This window comes from Myxine glutinosa, chromosome 2, assembly GCF_964187855.1.
Source record: "Myxine glutinosa chromosome 2, kmMyxGlut1.1, whole genome shotgun sequence".
Classification (NCBI taxonomy): Eukaryota; Metazoa; Chordata; class Myxini; order Myxiniformes; family Myxinidae; genus Myxine; species Myxine glutinosa.
The window spans coordinates 211,290,513-211,309,896 of NC_136262.1; the positions used below are offsets into that span (position 1 = coordinate 211,290,513).

General features: G+C 42.8%; 7 non-coding genes across 7 annotated transcripts; all 7 read right to left on the reverse strand.

Annotated features, from left to right (window-relative positions):
- Window positions 1-2,665: 2,665 nt before the first annotated feature.
- On the reverse strand, window positions 2,666-2,737 carry TRNAM-CAU (transfer RNA methionine (anticodon CAU)). Its single transcript has one exon. It is a non-coding gene; the product is annotated as a tRNA-Met (tRNA).
- A 3,047-nt stretch (window positions 2,738-5,784) lies between these two features.
- On the reverse strand, window positions 5,785-5,856 carry TRNAM-CAU (transfer RNA methionine (anticodon CAU)). The gene has a single exon. It is a non-coding gene; the product is annotated as a tRNA-Met (tRNA).
- A 2,943-nt stretch (window positions 5,857-8,799) lies between these two features.
- TRNAM-CAU (transfer RNA methionine (anticodon CAU)) lies at window positions 8,800-8,871 on the reverse strand. The gene has a single exon. It is a non-coding gene; the product is annotated as a tRNA-Met (tRNA).
- Window positions 8,872-13,425: 4,554 nt separating this feature from the next.
- Window positions 13,426-13,497, reverse strand: TRNAM-CAU (transfer RNA methionine (anticodon CAU)). Its single transcript has one exon. It is a non-coding gene; the product is annotated as a tRNA-Met (tRNA).
- Window positions 13,498-15,039: 1,542 nt separating this feature from the next.
- TRNAM-CAU (transfer RNA methionine (anticodon CAU)) lies at window positions 15,040-15,111 on the reverse strand. The gene has a single exon. It is a non-coding gene; the product is annotated as a tRNA-Met (tRNA).
- A 1,420-nt stretch (window positions 15,112-16,531) lies between these two features.
- TRNAM-CAU (transfer RNA methionine (anticodon CAU)) lies at window positions 16,532-16,603 on the reverse strand. The gene has a single exon. It is a non-coding gene; the product is annotated as a tRNA-Met (tRNA).
- Window positions 16,604-18,144: 1,541 nt separating this feature from the next.
- TRNAM-CAU (transfer RNA methionine (anticodon CAU)) lies at window positions 18,145-18,216 on the reverse strand. The gene has a single exon. It is a non-coding gene; the product is annotated as a tRNA-Met (tRNA).
- Between the last annotated feature and the right edge of the window lie 1,168 nt (window positions 18,217-19,384).

Below are 19,384 nucleotides of genomic sequence, written 5' to 3' on the forward strand. Positions count from 1 at the left end.
TGTCGTCATTTACTTGAACTCGATATCTCTTTTTTCATTCCAAACAACAGAACTCCAATCACAAATTAATCACAAAATAAACTTTTAACATCATTGTTAATGTTTCCTTCATTATAAAAACTTCCAAGTCAACAGTTAAAAGGATTTTGAGCCGATCGGTGTTACGGCATTGGCAAGATCGATGGACAGTGATCTGTTAGCTTATACACCGCCCAAATAGCTATGTGCAATTCTCTCATGTAGAGATTAAACTCACGTTGTTTGAACTTTGGCCGAGGACATTATTTACTTTTAATGATGTTTATATACGAATCAAAAAGAAGGTCATTGGTTTTGGGCCGTCCTTTCCGCATATCTCGTGGGATTGGTTGTTGGAGAGATGGCCGTGATGGCGGGGAGGGGGTTGGCATTCTTTCAAGCAGGGATTCAACCCATGTCCTGACAAAGGTCTTTGTAGGAGGTCATTATTTGTAACTGTGTGTTTTCATTCGTCAGGTTGCGATCGGTGCAGTCGTTTGTGCGGTACCTGGAAAAACAACGTTATGCGGGAGTCCAAACCTGTAAATGCTGGAGACCAAAGCCGAAATTGGAAAAATAATACGGCCTATTTTACTCCAGGGTGTCCCAGGATGACACTCTCAACATTTCGTTGTGATTGGTTCAGCCGTTTTTGCGGTACCTTCGAACGGACGGACGGACGGACGGACGGACATTTGATGAATTACAGTAAGATGACAGAATTGTTGGCAATACTTTTTTTGAGCAATTTCAATAACGTAATGCTTGATTCTGTAATTTCGTCTTGGTGCGAAGCGAATCGAAAAGCGACAGATGTGGATGAGGCCTTGCAGCTGTCGACCAATGCATGCACCATTGGAAATTCAAGAATGGACCCCAACATGAACAGGAAGCTCTTGTCGAACTGCGACATTCCACAGGTAAAGACAACGTGGGAAAGCGAAATCGAACTCTGCTCGGGAATCACATTGCCGAAAGGAGAAGGAGCGAAATTACTTTCTGTCCGAAATTCCATCTTTATAAAATAATTAATTAGCAGAGGATGGTTTCAATCCATCGACCTCTGGGTTATGGGCCCAGCACGCTTCCGCTGCGCCACTCTGCTTACTTGCCTCATTTGCTCTCATTTCAATAATAAATCCTCTTCTTTGTTTTCAGCATCAAGTAGTTTTTCAATAATATTCGTCACTTTTATAATTTAACAGTCTGAGTGAACCTCAACATGGAAGGAGGTTACCTTTCCCTTACTTGGTCTCCCTTACCTGTGCTCAGGCTTATATTTTGTCATGTAAACATGTTATATTGCTTGCTTTAGCAGGTACTCCCGCCTGGGTAACCTTCTTGGTCCACCTTCGGTGGGTAATGTGCTGTGGCACGGTCTTGGAAATGTACTTTATAATTTTTAATATTTGTCCCGCACCCCTCCTACAAATTTGAAACAGAGGACACTAAAATGATCTCTGACCGACTGACCACCTGACCAAATGACAGACCAACAGTCTGACCAACTGACCGACTGACCGGCCTGACCACCTGACCGACTGACCGGCCTGACTGACCGACCTACCATCCCACCGAATTTTCTGCCATCTTCGGCTTCCAGGATCTTTTCACTTCATTTTTGAAGTCCTGGGATTTGTTCATTTTCTTGATTTCTGTGTTGTTTGGACCAAACTCGCTGAGTACAGACATCTTACTCAGCAATGCCTTCTGTTCTTTTTTGTACCCAAGTACGATATCTGGGCACAATTCTGAGTGGTGGATCTGGAGAAAAAGATTTTTAAAGGAATCTTTGCAATTTACCCAAAAAGTTGACGAAGTCGGCCATTTTGAAATTCCCTCAGACACGTGATCGTCATGACCCACAATTTAACATCCCAACCACAGCCTGATTTTGGAACACAAATTTGGAAGCATTCTGACTGGTGGATCTGGAGAAAAAGATTTTGAAGGAATTCACGAAGTCCGCCATTTTTTCACACTTCCGGTCAAGTGACGGGAACGTGCTTTGCAACCCCCATTATCTGTTAGGAGCGGAACCATGCTGCCCAGTTAAAGCCGGATCGGCCCAGCGGTTTGGCCGGAAATGTCTAAATAGGAGACCAACGGATGGTGCATCATCACAATACCTTATCGGGATTTCAAATTCTAGAGAAGCTAAGAATTCACTCGACATCGCTTACCCATTCATGTCATCCTCCCCTCGGTTCTTTAAGAACGAGCTTATTCAACACACGGTCATGGAATGCAAAACTCCAAAATGGAGCCGTTCAAAAATTGCGTAACGCTATTTTAACTAACGCATTAGGGCCATGACAGTATCGTTGGCAATACTTTTTTTGAGTCATTTAAATAACGTAATGCTTGATTCTGTCATTTCGTCTTGGTGCCATCGCGAATCGACAAGCGACAGATGTTGATGAGGCCTTGCAGCTGTCGACAAATGCGTGCACAATTGGAAATTCAAAAATGGACCCCAACATGAACCCAACAGCAACACGCAGCTCTTGTCGACCTGCGACATTTCATGGGTAAAAACAACGTGGGAAAGCGAAATCGAACTCTGCTGGCAAATCACATTGCAGAAGAGATGTGGAGCAAAAGAACAACATTCTGTCCGAAATTCCATCTTTATAAAATAATTAATTAGCAGAGGATGGTTTCGATCCATCGACCTCTGGGTTATGGGCCCAGCACGCTTCCGCTGCGCCACTCTGCTACTTATTTCAATTGTTCTCATTTCAATAAAAATCCTCTTCTTTGTTTTCAGCATCACGTCGTTTTTCAATAATATTCATCACTTTTACAATTTAACAGTCTGAGTGAACCTCAACATGGAAGGACGTTACCTTTTACCTGACTTGGTCTACCTTACCGGTGCTCAGGCATATATTTTGTCATGTAAACATATTATATTGCTTGCACGAGCAGGTAACCCACCTGGATAACCTTCTTGGTCCACCTTGGGTGGGTAATGTGCTGTGGCACGGTCTTGGAAATGTACTTTATAATTTTTAATACATCGATCGTGGGTCCGTGGCGAATCTGAATATGGCGATCTGCGAAGTTCACTTTTGGAAAGTGGAAACCATCACGGCATGTCGTCATTTACTTGAACTCGATATCTCTTTTTTCATTCCAAACAACAGAACTCCAATCACAAATTAATCACAAAATAAACTTTTAACAACATTGTTAATGTTTCCTTCATTATAAAAACTTCCAAGTCAACAGTTAAAAGGATTTTGAGCTGATAGGTGTTACGGCATTGGCAAGATTGATGGAGACAGTGATCTGTTAGCTTATACACCGTCCAAATAGCTATGTGCAATTCTCTCATGTAGAGATTAAACTCACGTTGTTTGAACTTTGGCCGAGGACATTATTTACTTTTAATGATGTTTATATACGAATCAAAAAGAAGATAATTGGTTTTGGGCCATCCTTTCTGCATATCTCGTGGGATTGTGAGTTGGAGAGATGGCCGTGATGGCGGAGAGGGGGTTGGCATTCTTTCAAGCAGGGATTCAACCCATGTCCTGACAAAGGTCTTTGTCGGAGGTCATTATTTTTAACTGTGTGTTTTCATTCGTCAGGTTGCGATCGGTGCAGCCGTTTGTGCGGTACCTGGAAAAACAACGTTATGCGGGAGTCCAAACCTGTAAATGCTGGAGACCAAAGCCGAAATTGGAAAAATAATACGGCCTATTTTACTCCAGGGTGTCCCAGGATGACACTCTCAACATTTCGTTGTGATTGGTTCAGCCGTTTTTGCGGTACCTTCGAACGGACGGACGGACGGACGGACGGACATTTGATGAATTACAGTAAGATGACAGAATTGTTGGCAATACTTTTTTTGAGCAATTTCAATAACGTAATGCTTGATTCTGTAATTTCGTCTTGGTGCGAAGCGAATCGAAAAGCGACAGATGTGGATGAGGCCTTGCAGCTGTCGACCAATGCATGCACCATTGGAAATTCAAGAATGGACCCCAACATGAACAGGAAGCTCTTGTCGAACTGCGACATTCCACAGGTAAAGACAACGTGGGAAAGCGAAATCGAACTCTGCTCGGGAATCACATTGCCGAAAGGAGAAGGAGCGAAATTACTTTCTGTCCGAAATTCCATCTTTATAAAATAATTAATTAGCAGAGGATGGTTTCAATCCATCGACCTTTGGGTTATGGGCCCAGCACGCTTCCGCTGCGCCACTCTGCTTACTTGCCTCATTTGCTCTCATTTCAATAATAAATCCTCTTCTTTGTTTTCAGCATCAAGTAGTTTTTCAATAATATTCGTCACTTTTATAATTTAACAGTCTGAGTGAACCTCAACATGGAAGGAGGTTACCTTTCCCTTACTTGGTCTCCCTTACCTGTGCTCAGGCTTATATTTTGTCATGTAAACATGTTATATTGCTTGCTTTAGCAGGTACTCCCGCCTGGGTAACCTTCTTGGTCCACCTTCGGTGGGTAATGTGCTGTGGCACGGTCTTGGAAATGTACTTTATAATTTTTAATATTTGTCCCGCACCCCTCCTACAAATTTGAAACAGAGGACACTAAAATGATCTCTGACCGACTGACCACCTGACCAAATGACAGACCAACAGTCTGACCAACTGACCGACTGACCGGCCTGACCACCTGACCGACTGACCGGCCTGACTGACCGACCTACCATCCCACCGAATTTTCTGCCATCTTCGGCTTCCAGGATCTTTTCACTTCATTTTTGAAGTCCTGGGATTTGTTCATTTTCTTGATTTCTGTGTTGTTTGGACCAAACTCGCTGAGTACAGACATCTTACTCAGCAATGCCTTCTGTTCTTTTTTGTACCCAAGTACGATATCTGGGCACAATTCTGAGTGGTGGATCTGGAGAAAAAGATTTTTAAAGGAATCTTTGCAATTTACCCAAAAAGTTGACGAAGTCGGCCATTTTGAAATTCCCTCAGACACGTGATCGTCATGACCCACAATTTAACATCCCAACCACAGCCTGATTTTGGAACACAAATTTGGAAGCATTCTGACTGGTGGATCTGGAGAAAAAGATTTTGAAGGAATTCACGAAGTCCGCCATTTTTTCACACTTCCGGTCAAGTGACGGGAACGTGCTTTGCAACCCCCATTATCTGTTAGGAGCGGAACCATGCTGCCCAGTTAAAGCCGGATCGGCCCAGCGGTTTGGCCGGAAATGTCTAAATAGGAGACCAACGGATGGTGCATAATCACAATACCTTATCGGGATTTCAAATTCTAGAGAAGCTAAGAATTCACTCGACATCGCTTACCCATTCATGTCATCCTCCCCTCGGTTCTTTAAGAACGAGCTTATTCAACACACGGTCATGGAATGCAAAACTCCAAAATGGAGCCGTTCAAAAATTGCGTAACGCTATTTTAACTAACGCATTAGGGCCATGACAGTATCGTTGGCAATACTTTTTTTGAGTCATTTAAATAACGTAATGCTTGATTCTGTCATTTCGTCTTGGTGCCATCGCGAATCGACAAGCGACAGATGTTGATGAGGCCTTGCAGCTGTCGACAAATGCGTGCACAATTGGAAATTCAAAAATGGACCCCAACATGAACCCAACAGCAACACGCAGCTCTTGTCGACCTGCGACATTTCATGGGTAAAAACAACGTGGGAAAGCGAAATCGAACTCTGCTGGCAAATCACATTGCAGAAGAGATGTGGAGCAAAAGAACAACATTCTGTCCGAAATTCCATCTTTATAAAATAATTAATTAGCAGAGGATGGTTTCGATCCATCGACCTCTGGGTTATGGGCCCAGCACGCTTCCGCTGCGCCACTCTGCTACTTGTTTCAATTGTTCTCATTTCAATAAAAATCCTCTTCTTTGTTTTCAGCATCAAGTCGTTTTTCAATAATATTCATCACTTTTACAATTTAACAGTCTGAGTGAACCTCAACATGGAAGGACGTTACCTTTTACCTGACTTGGTCTACCTTACCGGTGCTCAGGCATATATTTTGTCATGTAAACATATTATATTGCTTGCACGAGCAGGTAACCCACCTGGATAACCTTCTTGGTCCACCTTGGGTGGGTAATGTGCTGTGGCACGGTCTTGGAAATGTACTTTATAATTTTTAATACATCGATCGTGGGTCCGTGGCGAATCTGAATATGGCGATCTGCGAAGTTCACTTTTGGAAAGTGGAAACCATCACGGCATGTCGTCATTTACTTGAACTCGATATCTCTTTTTTCATTCCAAACAACAGAACTCCAATCACAAATTAATCACAAAATAAACTTTTAACAACATTGTTAATGTTTCCTTCATTATAAAAACTTCCAAGTCAACAGTTAAAAGGATTTTGAGCCGATAGGTGTTACGGCATTGGCAAGATCGATGGAGACAGTGATCTGTTAGCTTATACACCGTCCAAATAGCTATGTGCAATTCTCTCATGTAGAGATTAAACTCACGTTGTTTGAACTTTGGCCGAGGACATTATTTACTTTTAATGATGTTTATATACGAATCAAAAAGAAGATAATTGGTTTTGGGCCATCCTTTCTGCATATCTCGTGGGATTGTGAGTTGGAGAGATGGCCGTGATGGCGGAGAGGGGGTTGGCATTCTTTCAAGCAGGGATTAAACCCATGTCCTGACAAAGGTCTTTGTCGGAGGTCATTATTTTTAACTGTGTGTTTTCATTCGTCAGGTTGCGATCGGTGCAGCCGTTTGTGCGGTACCTGGAAAAACAACGTTATGCGGGATTCCAAACCAGTTAATGTTGGAGACCAAAGCTGAAATTGGAAAAACAATATGGCCTATTTTACTCCAAGGAGTCCCAGGATGACCCACTCAACATTTCGTTGTGATTGGTTCAGCCGTTTTGCGGTACCTTCGAACGGACAGACGGACGGACGGACAGACGGACATTTGGTGAATTACAGTAAGATGACAGAATTGTTGGCAATACTTTTTTTGAGCAATTTAAATAACGTAATGCTTGATTCTGTAATTTCGTCTTGGTGCGAAGCGAATCGACAAGCGACAGATGTGGATGAGGCCTTGCAGCTGTCGACCAATGCATGCACCATTGGAAATTCAAGAATGGACCCCAACATGAACAGGCAGCTCTTGTCGACCTGCGACATTTCACGGGTAAAAACAAAGTGGGAAAGCGAAATCGAACTCTGCTGGCAAATCACATTGCAGAAGAGATGAGGAGCGAAAGAACAACATTCTGTCCGAAATTCCATCTTTATAAAATAATTAATTAGCAGAGGATGGTTTCGATCCATCGATCTCTGGGTTATGGGCCCAGCACGCTTCTGCTGCGCAACTCTGCTATTTATCTCAATTGTTCTCATTTCAATAAAAATCCTCTTCTTTGTTTTCAGCATCAAGTCGTTTTTCAATAATGTTCATCACTTTTACAATTTAACAGTCTGAGTGAACCTCAACATGGAAGGACGTTACCTTTTACCTTACTCGGTCTACCTTACCGGTGCTCAGGCATATATTTTGTCATGTAAACATATTATATTGCTTGCACGAGCAGGTAACCCGCCTGGGTAACCTTCTTGGTCCACCTTGGGTGGGTAATGTGCTGTGGCACGGTCTTGGAAATGTACTTCATAATTTTTAATACATCGACCGTGGGTCCGTGGTGAATCTGAATATTGCGATCTGCGAAGTTCACGTTTGGAAAGTAGAAACCATCATGGCATGTCGTCATTTACTTGAACTCGATATCTCTTTTTTCATTCCAAACAACAGAACTCCAATCACAAATTAATCACAAAATAAACTTTTAACATCATTGTTAATGTTTCCTTCATTATAAAAACTTCCAAGTCAACAGTTAAAAGGATTTTGAGCCGATCGGTGTTACGGCATTGGCAAGATCGATGGACAGTGATCTGTTAGCTTATACACCGCCCAAATAGCTATGTGCAATTCTCTCATGTAGAGATTAAACTCACGTTGTTTGAACTTTGGCCGAGGACATTATTTACTTTTAATGATGTTTATATACGAATCAAAAAGAAGGTCATTGGTTTTGGGCCGTCCTTTCCGCATATCTCGTGGGATTGGTTGTTGGAGAGATGGCCGTGATGGCGGGGAGGGGGTTGGCATTCTTTCAAGCAGGGATTCAACCCATGTCCTGACAAAGGTCTTTGTAGGAGGTCATTATTTGTAACTGTGTGTTTTCATTCGTCAGGTTGCGATCGGTGCAGTCGTTTGTGCGGTACCTGGAAAAACAACGTTATGCGGGAGTCCAAACCTGTAAATGCTGGAGACCAAAGCCGAAATTGGAAAAATAATACGGCCTATTTTACTCCAGGGTGTCCCAGGATGACACTCTCAACATTTCGTTGTGATTGGTTCAGCCGTTTTTGCGGTACCTTCGAACGGACGGACGGACGGACGGACGGACATTTGATGAATTACAGTAAGATGACAGAATTGTTGGCAATACTTTTTTTGAGCAATTTCAATAACGTAATGCTTGATTCTGTAATTTCGTCTTGGTGCGAAGCGAATCGACAAGCGACAGATGTGGATGAGGCCTTGCGGCTGTCGACCAATGCATGCACCATTGGAAATTCAAGAATGGACCCCAACATGAACAGGAAGCTCTTGTCGAACTGCGACATTCCACAGGTAAAGACAACGTGGGAAAGCGAAATCGAACTCTGCTCGGGAATCACATTGCTGAAAGGAGAAGGAGCGAAATTACTTTTCTGTCCGAAATTCCATCTTTATAAAATAATTAATTAGCAGAGGATGGTTTCGATCCATCGACCTCTGGGTTATGGGCCCAGCACGCTTCCGCTGCGCCACTCTGCTTACTTGCCTCATTTGCTCTCATTTCAATAATAAATCCTCTTCTTTGTTTTCAGCATCAAGTAGTTTTTCAATAATATTCGTCACTTTTATAATTTAACAGTCTGAGTGAACCTCAACATGGAAGGAGGTTACCTTTCCCTTACTTGGTCTCCCTTACCTGTGCTCAGGCTTATATTTTGTCATGTAAACATGTTATATTGCTTGCTTTAGCAGGTACTCCCGCCTGGGTAACCTTCTTGGTCCACCTTAGGTGGGTAATGTGCTGTGGCACGGTCTTGGAAATGTACTTTATAATTTTTAATATTTGTCCCGCACCCCTCCTACAAATTTGAAACAGAGGACACTAAAATGATCTCTGACCGACCGACCACCTGACCAAATGACAGACCGACAGTCTGACCAACTGACCGACTGACCGGCCTGACCACCTGACCGACTGACCGGCCTGACTGACCGACCTACCATCCCACCGAATTTTCTGCCATCTTCGGCTTCCAGGATCTTTTCACTTCATTTTTGAAGTCCTGGGATTTGTTCATTTTCTTGATTTCTGTGTTGTTTGGACCAAACTCGCTGAGTACAGACATCTTACTCAGCAATGCCTTCTGTTCTTTTTTGTACCCAAGTACGATATCTGGGCACAATTCTGAGTGGTGGATCTGGAGAAAAAGATTTTTAAAGGAATCTTTGCAATTTACCCAAAAAGTTGACGAAGTCGGCCATTTTGAAATTCCCTCAGACACGTGATCGTCATGACCCACAATTTAACATCCCAACCACAGCCTGATTTTGGAACACAAATTTGGAAGCATTCTGACTGGTGGATCTGGAGAAAAAGATTTTGAAGGAATTCACGAAGTCCGCCATTTTTTCACACTTCCGGTCAAGTGACGGGAACGTGCTTTCAACCCCCATTATCTGTTAGGAGCGGAACCATGCTGCCCAGTTAAAGCCGGATCGGCCCAGCGGTTTGGCCGGAAAAGTCTAAATAGGAGACCGACGGATGGTGCATAATCACAATACCTTATCGGGATTTCAAATTCTAGAGAAGCTAAGAATTCACTCGACATCGCTTACCCATTCATGTCATCCTCCCCTCGGTTCTTTAAGAACGAGCTTATTCATCACACGGTCATGGAATGCAAAACTCCAAAATGGAGCCGTTCAAAAATTGCGTAACGCTATTTTAACTAACGCATTAGGGCCATGACAGTATCGTTGGCAATACTTTTTTTGAGTCATTTAAATAACGTAATGCTTGATTCTGTCATTTCGTCTTGGTGCCATCGCGAATCGACAAGCGACAGATGTTGATGAGGCCTTGCAGCTGTCGACAAATGCGTGCACAATTGGAAATTCAAAAATGGACCCCAACATGAACCCAACAGCAACACGCAGCTCTTGTCGACCTGCGACATTTCATGGGTAAAAACAACGTGGGAAAGCGAAATCGAACTCTGCTGGCAAATCACATTGCAGAAGAGATGTGGAGCAAAAGAACAACATTCTGTCCGAAATTCCATCTTTATAAAATAATTAATTAGCAGAGGATGGTTTCGATCCATTGACCTCTGGGTTATGGGCCCAGCACGCTTCCGCTGCGCCACTCTGCTACTTATTTCAATTGTTCTCATTTCAATAAAAATCCTCTTCTTTGTTTTCAGCATCAAGTCGTTTTTCAATAATATTCATCACTTTTACAATTTAACAGTCTGAGTGAACCTCAACATGGAAGGACGTTACCTTTTACCTTACTCGGTCTACCTTACCGGTGCTCAGGCATATATTTTGTCATGTAAACATATTATATTGCTTGCACGAGCAGGTAACCCGCCTGGGTAACCTTCTTGGTCCACCTTGGGTAGGTAATGTGCTGTGGCACGGTCTTGGAAATGTACTTTATAATTTTTAATACATCGATCGTGGGTCCGTGGCGAATCTGAATATGGCGGTCTCCGAAGTTCACTTTTGGAAAGTAGAAACCATCATGGCATGTCGTCATTTACTTTAACTCGATATCTCTTTTTTCATTCCAAACAACAGAACTCCAATCACAAATTAATCACAAAATAAACTTTTAACAACATTGTTAATGTTTCCTTCATTATAAAAACTCCCAAGTCAACAGTTAAAAGGATTTTGAGCCGATCGGTGTTATGGCATTGGCAAGATCGATGGACAGTGATCTGTTAGCTTATACACCGCCCAAATAGCTATGTGCAATTCTCTCATGTAGAGATTAAACTCACGTTGTTTGAACTTTGGCCGAGGACATTATTTACTTTTAATGATGTTTATATACGAATCAAAAAGAAGGTAATTGGTTTTGGGCCGTCCTTTCCGCATATCTCGTGGGATTGTGAGTTGGAGAGATGGCCGTGATGGCGGGGAGGGGGTTGGCATTCTTTCAAGGAGGGATTCAACCCATGTCCTGACAAAGGTCTTTGTCGGAGGTCATTATTTTTAACTGTTTGTTTTCATTCGTCAGGTTGCGATCGGTGCAGCCGTTTGTGCGGTACCTGGAAAAACAACGTTATGCGGGAGTCCAAACCTGTAAATGCTGGAGACCAAAGCTGAAATTGGAAAAATAATACGGCCTATTTTACTCCAGGGGGTCCCAGGATGACCCACTCAACATTTCGTTGTGATTGGTTCAGCCGTTTTGCGGTACCTTCGAACGGACAGACGGACGGACGGACAGACGGACATTTGGTGAATTACAGTAAGATGACAGAATTGTTGGCAATACTTTTTTTGAGCAATTTAAATAACGTAATGCTTGATTCTGTAATTTCGTCTTGGTGCGAAGCGAATCGACAAGCGACAGATGTGGATGAGGCCTTGCAGCTGTCGACCAATGCATGCACCATTGGAAATTCAAGAATGGACCCCAACATGAACAGGCAGCTCTTGTCGACCTGCGACATTTCACGGGTAAAAACAAAGTGGGAAAGCGAAATCGAACTCTGCTGGCAAATCACATTGCAGAAGAGATGAGGAGCGAAAGAACAACATTCTGTCCGAAATTCCATCTTTATAAAATAATTAATTAGCAGAGGATGGTTTCGATCCATCGATCTCTGGGTTATGGGCCCAGCACGCTTCCGCTGCACCACTCTGATACTTATTTCAATTGTTCTCATTTCAATAAAAAGCCTCTTCTTTGTTTCAGCATCAAGTCGTTTTTCAATAATATTCATCACTTTTACAATTTAACAGTCTGAGTGAACCTCAACATGGAAGGACGTTACCTTTTACCTTACTCGGTCTACCTTACCGGTGCTCAGGCATATATTTTCTCATGTAAACATATTATATTGCTTGCACGAGCAGGTAACCCGCCTGGGTAACCTTCTTGGTCCACCTTGGGTGGGTAATGTGCTGTGGCACGGTCTTGGAAATGTACTTCATAATTTTTAATACATCGACCGTGGGTCCGTGGTGAATCTGAATATTGCGATCTCCGAAGTTCATGTTTGGAAAGTAGAAACCATCATGGCATGTCGTCATTTACTTGAACTCGATATCTCTTTTTTCATTCCAAACAACAGAACTCCAATCACAAATTAATCACAAAATAAACTTTTAACAACATTGTTAATGTTTCCTTCATTATAAAAACTTCCAAGTCAACAGTTAAAAGGATTTTGAGCCGATCGGTGTTACGGCATTGGCAAGATCGATGGAGACAGTGATCTGTTAGCTTATACACCGCCCAAATAGCTATGTGCAATTCCCTCATGTAGAGATTAAACTCACGTTGTTTGAACTTTGGCCGAGGACATTATTTACTTTTAATGATGTTTATATACGAATCAAAAAGAAGATAATTGGTTTTGGGCCATCCTTTCTGCATATCTCGTGGGATTGTGAGTTGGAGAGATGGCCGTGATGGCGGGGAGGGGGTTGGCATTCTTTCAAGCAGGGATTCAACCCATGTCCTGACAAAGGTCTTTGTTGGAGGTCATTATTTGTAACTGTGTGTTTTCATTCGTCAGGTTGCGATCGGTGCAGTCGTTTGTGCGGTACCTGGAAAAACAATGTTATGCGGGAGTCCAAACCTGTAAATGCTGGAGACCAAAGCTGAAATTGGAAAAATAATACGGCCTATTTTACTCCAGGGGGTCCCAGGATGACACTCTCAGCATTTCGTTGTGATTGGTTCAGCCGTTTTTGCGGTACCTTCGAACGGACGGACGGACGGACGGACGGACATTTGGTGAATTACAGTAAGATGACAGAATTGTTGGCAATACTTTTTTTGAGCAATTTAAATAACGTAATGCTTGATTCTGTAATTTCGGCTTGGTGCGAAGCGAATCGAAAAGCGACAGATGTGGATGAGGCCTTGCAGCTGTCGACCAATGCATGCACCATTGGAAATTCAAGAATGGACCCCAACATGAACAGGAAGCTCTTGTCGAACTGCGACATTCCACAGGTAAAGACAACGTGGGAAAGCGAAAAGGAACTCTGCTCGGGAATCACATTGCCGAAAGGATAAGGAGCGAAAGTACTTTTTGTCCGAAATTCCATCTTTATAAAATAATTAATTAGCAGAGGATGGTTTCGATCCATCGACCTCTGGGTTATGGGCCCAGCACGCTTCCGCTGCGCCACTCTGCTTACTTACCTCATTCGCTCTCATTTCAATAATAAATCCTCTTCTTTGTTTTCAGCATCAAGTAGTTTTTCAATAATATTCGTCACTTTTATAATTTAACAGTCTGAGTGAACCTCAACATGGAAGGAGGTTACCTTTCCCTTACTTGGTCTCCCTTACGTGTGCTCAGGCTTATATTTTGTCATGTAAACATGTTATATTACTTGCTTTAGCAGGTACTCCCGCCTGGGTAACCTTCTTGGTCCACCTTCGGTGGGTAATGTGCTGTGGCACGGTCTTGGAAATGTACTTTATAATTTTTAATATTTGTCCCGCACCCCTCCTACAAATTTGAAACAGAGGACACTAAAATGATCTCTGACCGACCGACCACCTGACCAAATGACAGACCGACAGTCTGACCAACTGACCGACTGACCGGCCTGACCACCTGACCGACTGACCGGCCTGACTGACCGACCTACCATCCCACCGAATTTTCTGCCATCTTCGGCTTCCAGGATCTTTTCACTTCATTTTTGAAGTCCTGGGATTTGTTCATTTTCTTGATTTCTGTGTTGTTTGGACCAAACTCGCTGAGTACAGACATCTTACTCAGCAATGCCTTCTGTTCTTTTTTGTACCCAAGTACGATATCTGGGCACAATTCTGAGTGGTGGATCTGGAGAAAAAGATTTTTAAAGGAATCTTTGCAATTTACCTAAAAAGTTGCCGAAGTCGGCCATTTTGAAATTCCCTCAGACACGTGATCGTCATGACCCACAATTTAACATCCCAACCACAGCCTGATTTTGGAACACAAATTTGGAAGCATTCTGACTGGTGGATCTGGAGAAAAAGATTTTGAAGGAATTCACGAAGTCCGCCATTTTTTCACACTTCCGGTCAAGTGACGGGAACGTGCTTTGCAACCCCCATTATCTGTGAGGAGCGGAACCATGCTGCCCAGTTAAAGCCGGATCGGCCCAGCGGTTTGGCCGGAAAAGTCTAAATAGGAGACCGACGGATGGTGCATAATCACAATACCTTATCGGGATTTCAAATTCTAGAGAAGCTAAGAATTCACTCGACATCGCTTACCCATTCATGTCATCCTCCCCTCGGTTGTATAAGAACGAGCTTATTCATCACACGGTCATGGAATGCAAAACTCCAAAATGGAGCCGTTCAAAAATTGCGTAACGCTATTTTAACTAACGCATTATGGCCATGACAGTATCGTTGGCAATACTTTTTTTGAGTCATTTAAATAACGTAATGCTTGATTCTGTCATTTCGTCTTGGTGCCATCGCGAATCGACAAGCGACAGATGTTGATGAGGCCTTGCAGCTGTCGACAAATGCGTGCACAATTGGAAATTCAAAAATGGACCCCAACATGAACCCAACAGCAACACGCAGCTCCTGTCGACCTGCGACATTTCATGGGTAAAAACAACGTGGGAAAGCGAAATCGAACTCTGCTGGCAAATCACATTGCAGAAGAGATGTGGAGCAAAAGAACAACATTCTGTCCGAAATTCCATCTTTATAAAATAATTAATTAGCAGAGGATGGTTTCGATCCATCGACCTCTGGGTTATGGGCCCAGCACGCTTCCGCTGCGCCACTCTGCTACTTATTTCAATTGTTCTCATTTCAATAAAAATCCTCTGCTTTGTTTTCAGCATCAAGTCGTTTTTCAATAATATTCATCACTTTTACAATTTAACAGTCTGAGTGAACCTCAACATGGAAGGACGTTACCTTTTACCTTACTCGGTCTACCTTACCGGTGCTCAGGCATATATTTTGTCATGTAAACATATTATATTGCTTGCACGAGCAGGTAACCCGCCTGGGTAACCTTCTTGGTCCACCTTGGGTGGGTAATGTGCTGTGGCACGGTCTTGGAAATGTACTTTATAATTTTTAATACATCGATCGTGGGTCCATGGCGAATCTGAATATGGCGATCTGCGAAGTTCACTTTTGGAAAGTAGAAACCAGCATGGCATGTCGTCATTTACTTGAACTCGATATCTCTTTTTTCATTCCAAACAACAGAACTCCAATCACAAATTAATCACAAAATAAACTTTTAACAACATTGTTAATGTTTCCTTCATTATAAAAACTTCCAAGTCAACAGTTAAAAGGATTTTGAGCCGATCGGTGTTACGGCATTGGCAAGATCGATGGACAGTGATCTGTTAGCTTATACACCGCCCAAATAGCTATGTGCAATTCTCTCATGTAGAGATTAAACTCACGTTGTTTGAACTTTGGCCGAGGACATTATTTACTTTTAATGATGTTTATATACGAATCAAAAAGAAGGTAATTGGTTTTGGGCCGTCCTTTCCGCATATCTCGTGGGATTGTGAGTTGGAGAAATGGCCGTGATGGCGGGGAGGGGGTTGGCATTCTTTCAAGGAGGGATTCAACCCATGTCCTGACAAAGGTCTTTGTCGGAGGTCATTATTTTTAACTGTTTGTTTTCATTCGTCAGGTTGCGATCGGTGCAGCCGTTTGTGCGGTACCTGGAAAAACAACGTTATGCGGGAGTCCAAACCTGTAAATGCTGGAGACCAAAGCTGAAATTGGAAAAATAATACGGCCTATTTTACTCCAGGGGGTCCCAGGATGACACTCTCAACATTTCGTTGTGATTGGTTCAGCCGTTTTTGCGGTACCTTCGAACGGACGGACGGACATTTGGTGAATTACAGTAAGATGACAGAATTGTTGGCAATACTTTTTTTGAGCAATTTAAATAACGTTAATGCTTGATTCTGTAATTTCGTCTTGGTGCGAAGCGAATCGAAAAGCGACAGATGTGGATGAGGCCTTGCAGCTGTCGACCAATGCATGCACCATTGGAAATTCAAGAATGGACCCCAACATGAACAGGAAGCTCTTGTCGAACTGCGACATTCCACAGGTAAAGACAACGTGGGAAAGCGAAATCGAACTCTGCTCGGGAATCACATTGCCGAAAGGATAAGGAGCGAAATAACTTTCTGTCCGAAATTCCATCTTTATAAAATAATTAATTAGCAGAGGATGGTTTCGATCCATCGACCTCTGGGTTATGGGCCCAGCACGCTTCCGCTGCGCCACTCTGCTTATTTACCTCATTCGCTCTCATTTCAATAATAAATCCTCTTCTTTGTTTTCAGCATCAAGTAGTTTTTCAATAATATTCGTCACTTTTATAATTTAACAGTCTGAGTGAACCTCAACATGGAAGGAGGTTACCTTTCCCTTACTTGGTCTCCCTTACGTGTGCTCAGGCTTATATTTTGTCATGTAAACATGTTATATTGCTTGCTTTAGCAGGTACTCCCGCCTGGGTAACCTTCTTGGTCCACCTTCGGTGGGTAATGTGCTGTGGCACGGTCTTGGAAATGTACTTTATAATTTTTAATATTTGTCCCGCACCCCTCCTACAAATTTGAAACAGAGGACACTAAAATGATCTCTGACCGACCGACCACCTGACCAAATGACAGACCGACAGTCTGACCAACTGACCGACTGACCGGCCTGACCACCTGACCGACTGACCGGCCTGACTGACCGACCTACCATCCCACCGAATTTTCTGCCATCTTCGGCTTCCAGGATCTTTTCACTTCATTTTTGAAGTCCTGGGATTTGTTCATTTTCTTGATTTCTGTGTTGTTTGGACCAAACTCGCTGAGTACAGACATCTTACTCAGCAATGCCTTCTGTTCTTTTTTGTACCCAAGTAGATATCTGGGCACAATTCTGAGTGGTGGATCTGGAGAAAAAGATTTTTAAAGGAATCTTTGCAATTTACCCAAAAAGTTGCCGAAGTCGGCCATTTTGAAATTCCCTCAGACACGTGATCGTCATGACCCACAATTTAACATCCCAACCACAGCCTGATTTTGGAACACAAATTTGGAAGCATTCTGACTGGTGGATCTCGAGAAAAAGATTTTGAAGGAATTCACGAAGTCCGCCATTTTTTCACACTTCCGGTCAAGTGACGGGAACGTGCTTTGCAACCCCCATTATCTGTGAGGAGCGGAACCATGCTGCCCAGTTAAAGCCGGATCGGCCCAGCGGTTTGGCCGGAAAAGTCTAAATAGGAGACCGACGGATGGTGCATAATCACAATACCTTATCGGGATTTCAAATTCTAGAGAAGCTAAGAATTCACTCGACATCGCTTACCCATTCATGTCATCCTCCCCTCGGTTGTATAAGAACGAGCTTATTCATCACACGGTCATGGAATGCAAAACTCCAAAATGGAGCCGTTCAAAAATTGCGTAACGCTATTTTAACTAACGCATTATGGCCATGACAGTATCGTTGGCAATACTTTTTTTGAGTCATTTAAATAACGTAATGCTTGATTCTGTCATTTCGTCTTGGTGCCATCGCGAATCGACAAGCGACAGATGTTGATGAGGCCTTGCAGCGGTCGACAAATGCGTGCACAATTGGAAATTCAAAAATGGACCCCAACATGAACCCAACAGCAACACGCAGCTCCTGTCGACCTGCGACATTTCATGGGTAAAAACAACGTGGGAAAGCGAAATCGAACTCTGCTGGCAAATCACATTGCAGAAGAGATGTGGAGCAAAAGAACAACATTTTGTCCGAAATTCCATCTTTATAAAATAATTAATTAGCAGAGGATGGTTTCGATCCATCGACCTCTGGGTTATGGGCCCAGCACGCTTCCGCTGCGCCACTCTGCTACTTATTTCAATTGTTCTCATTTCAATAAAAATCCTCTGCTTTGTTTTCAGCATCAAGTCGTTTTTCAATAATATTCATCACTTTTACAATTTAACAGTCTGAGTGAACCTCAACATGGAAGGACGTTACCTTTTACCTTACTCGATCTACCTTACCGGTGCTCAGGCATATATTTTGTCATGTAAACATATTATATTGCTTGCACGAGCAGGTAACCCGCCTGGGTAACCTTCTTGGTCCACCTTGGGTGGGTAATGTGCTGTGGCACGGTCTTGGAAATGTACTTTATAATTTTTAATACATCGATCGTGGGTCCATGGCGAATCTGAATATGGCGATCTGCGAAGTTCACTTTTGGAAAGTAGAAACCAGCATGGCATGTCGTCATTTACTTGAACTCGATATCTCTTTTTTCATTCCAAACAACAGAACTCCAATCACAAATTAATCACAAAATAAACTTTTAACAACATTGTTAATGTTTCCTTCATTATAAAAACTTCCAAGTCAACAGTTAAAAGGATTTTGAGCCGATCGGTGTTACGGCATTGGCAAGATCGATGGACAGTGATCTGTTAGCTTATACACCGCCCAAATAGCTATGTGCAATTCTCTCATGTAGAGATTAAACTCACGTTGTTTGAACTTTGGCCGAGGACATTATTTACTTTTAATGATGTTTATATACGAATCAAAAAGAAGGTAATTGGTTTTGGGCCGTCCTTTCTGCATATCTCGTGGGATTGTGAGTTGGAGAAATGGCCGTGATGGCGGGGAGGGGGTTGGCATTCTTTCAAGGAGGGATTCAACCCATGTCCTGACAAAGGTCTTTGTCGGAGGTCATTATTTTTAACTGTTTGTTTTCATTCGTCAGGTTGCGATCGGTGCAGCCGTTTGTGCGGTACCTGGAAAAACAACGTTATGCGGGAGTCCAAACCTGTAAATGCTGGAGACCAAAGCGGAAATTGGAAAAATAATACGGCCTATTTTACTCCAGGGGGTCCCAGGATGACACTCTCAACATTTCGTTGTGATTGGTTCAGCCGTTTTTGCGGTACCTTCGAACGGACGGACATTTGGTGAATTACAGTAAGATGACAGAATTGTTGGCAATACTTTTTTTGAGCAATTTAAATAACGTAATGCTTGATTCTGTAATTTCGTCTT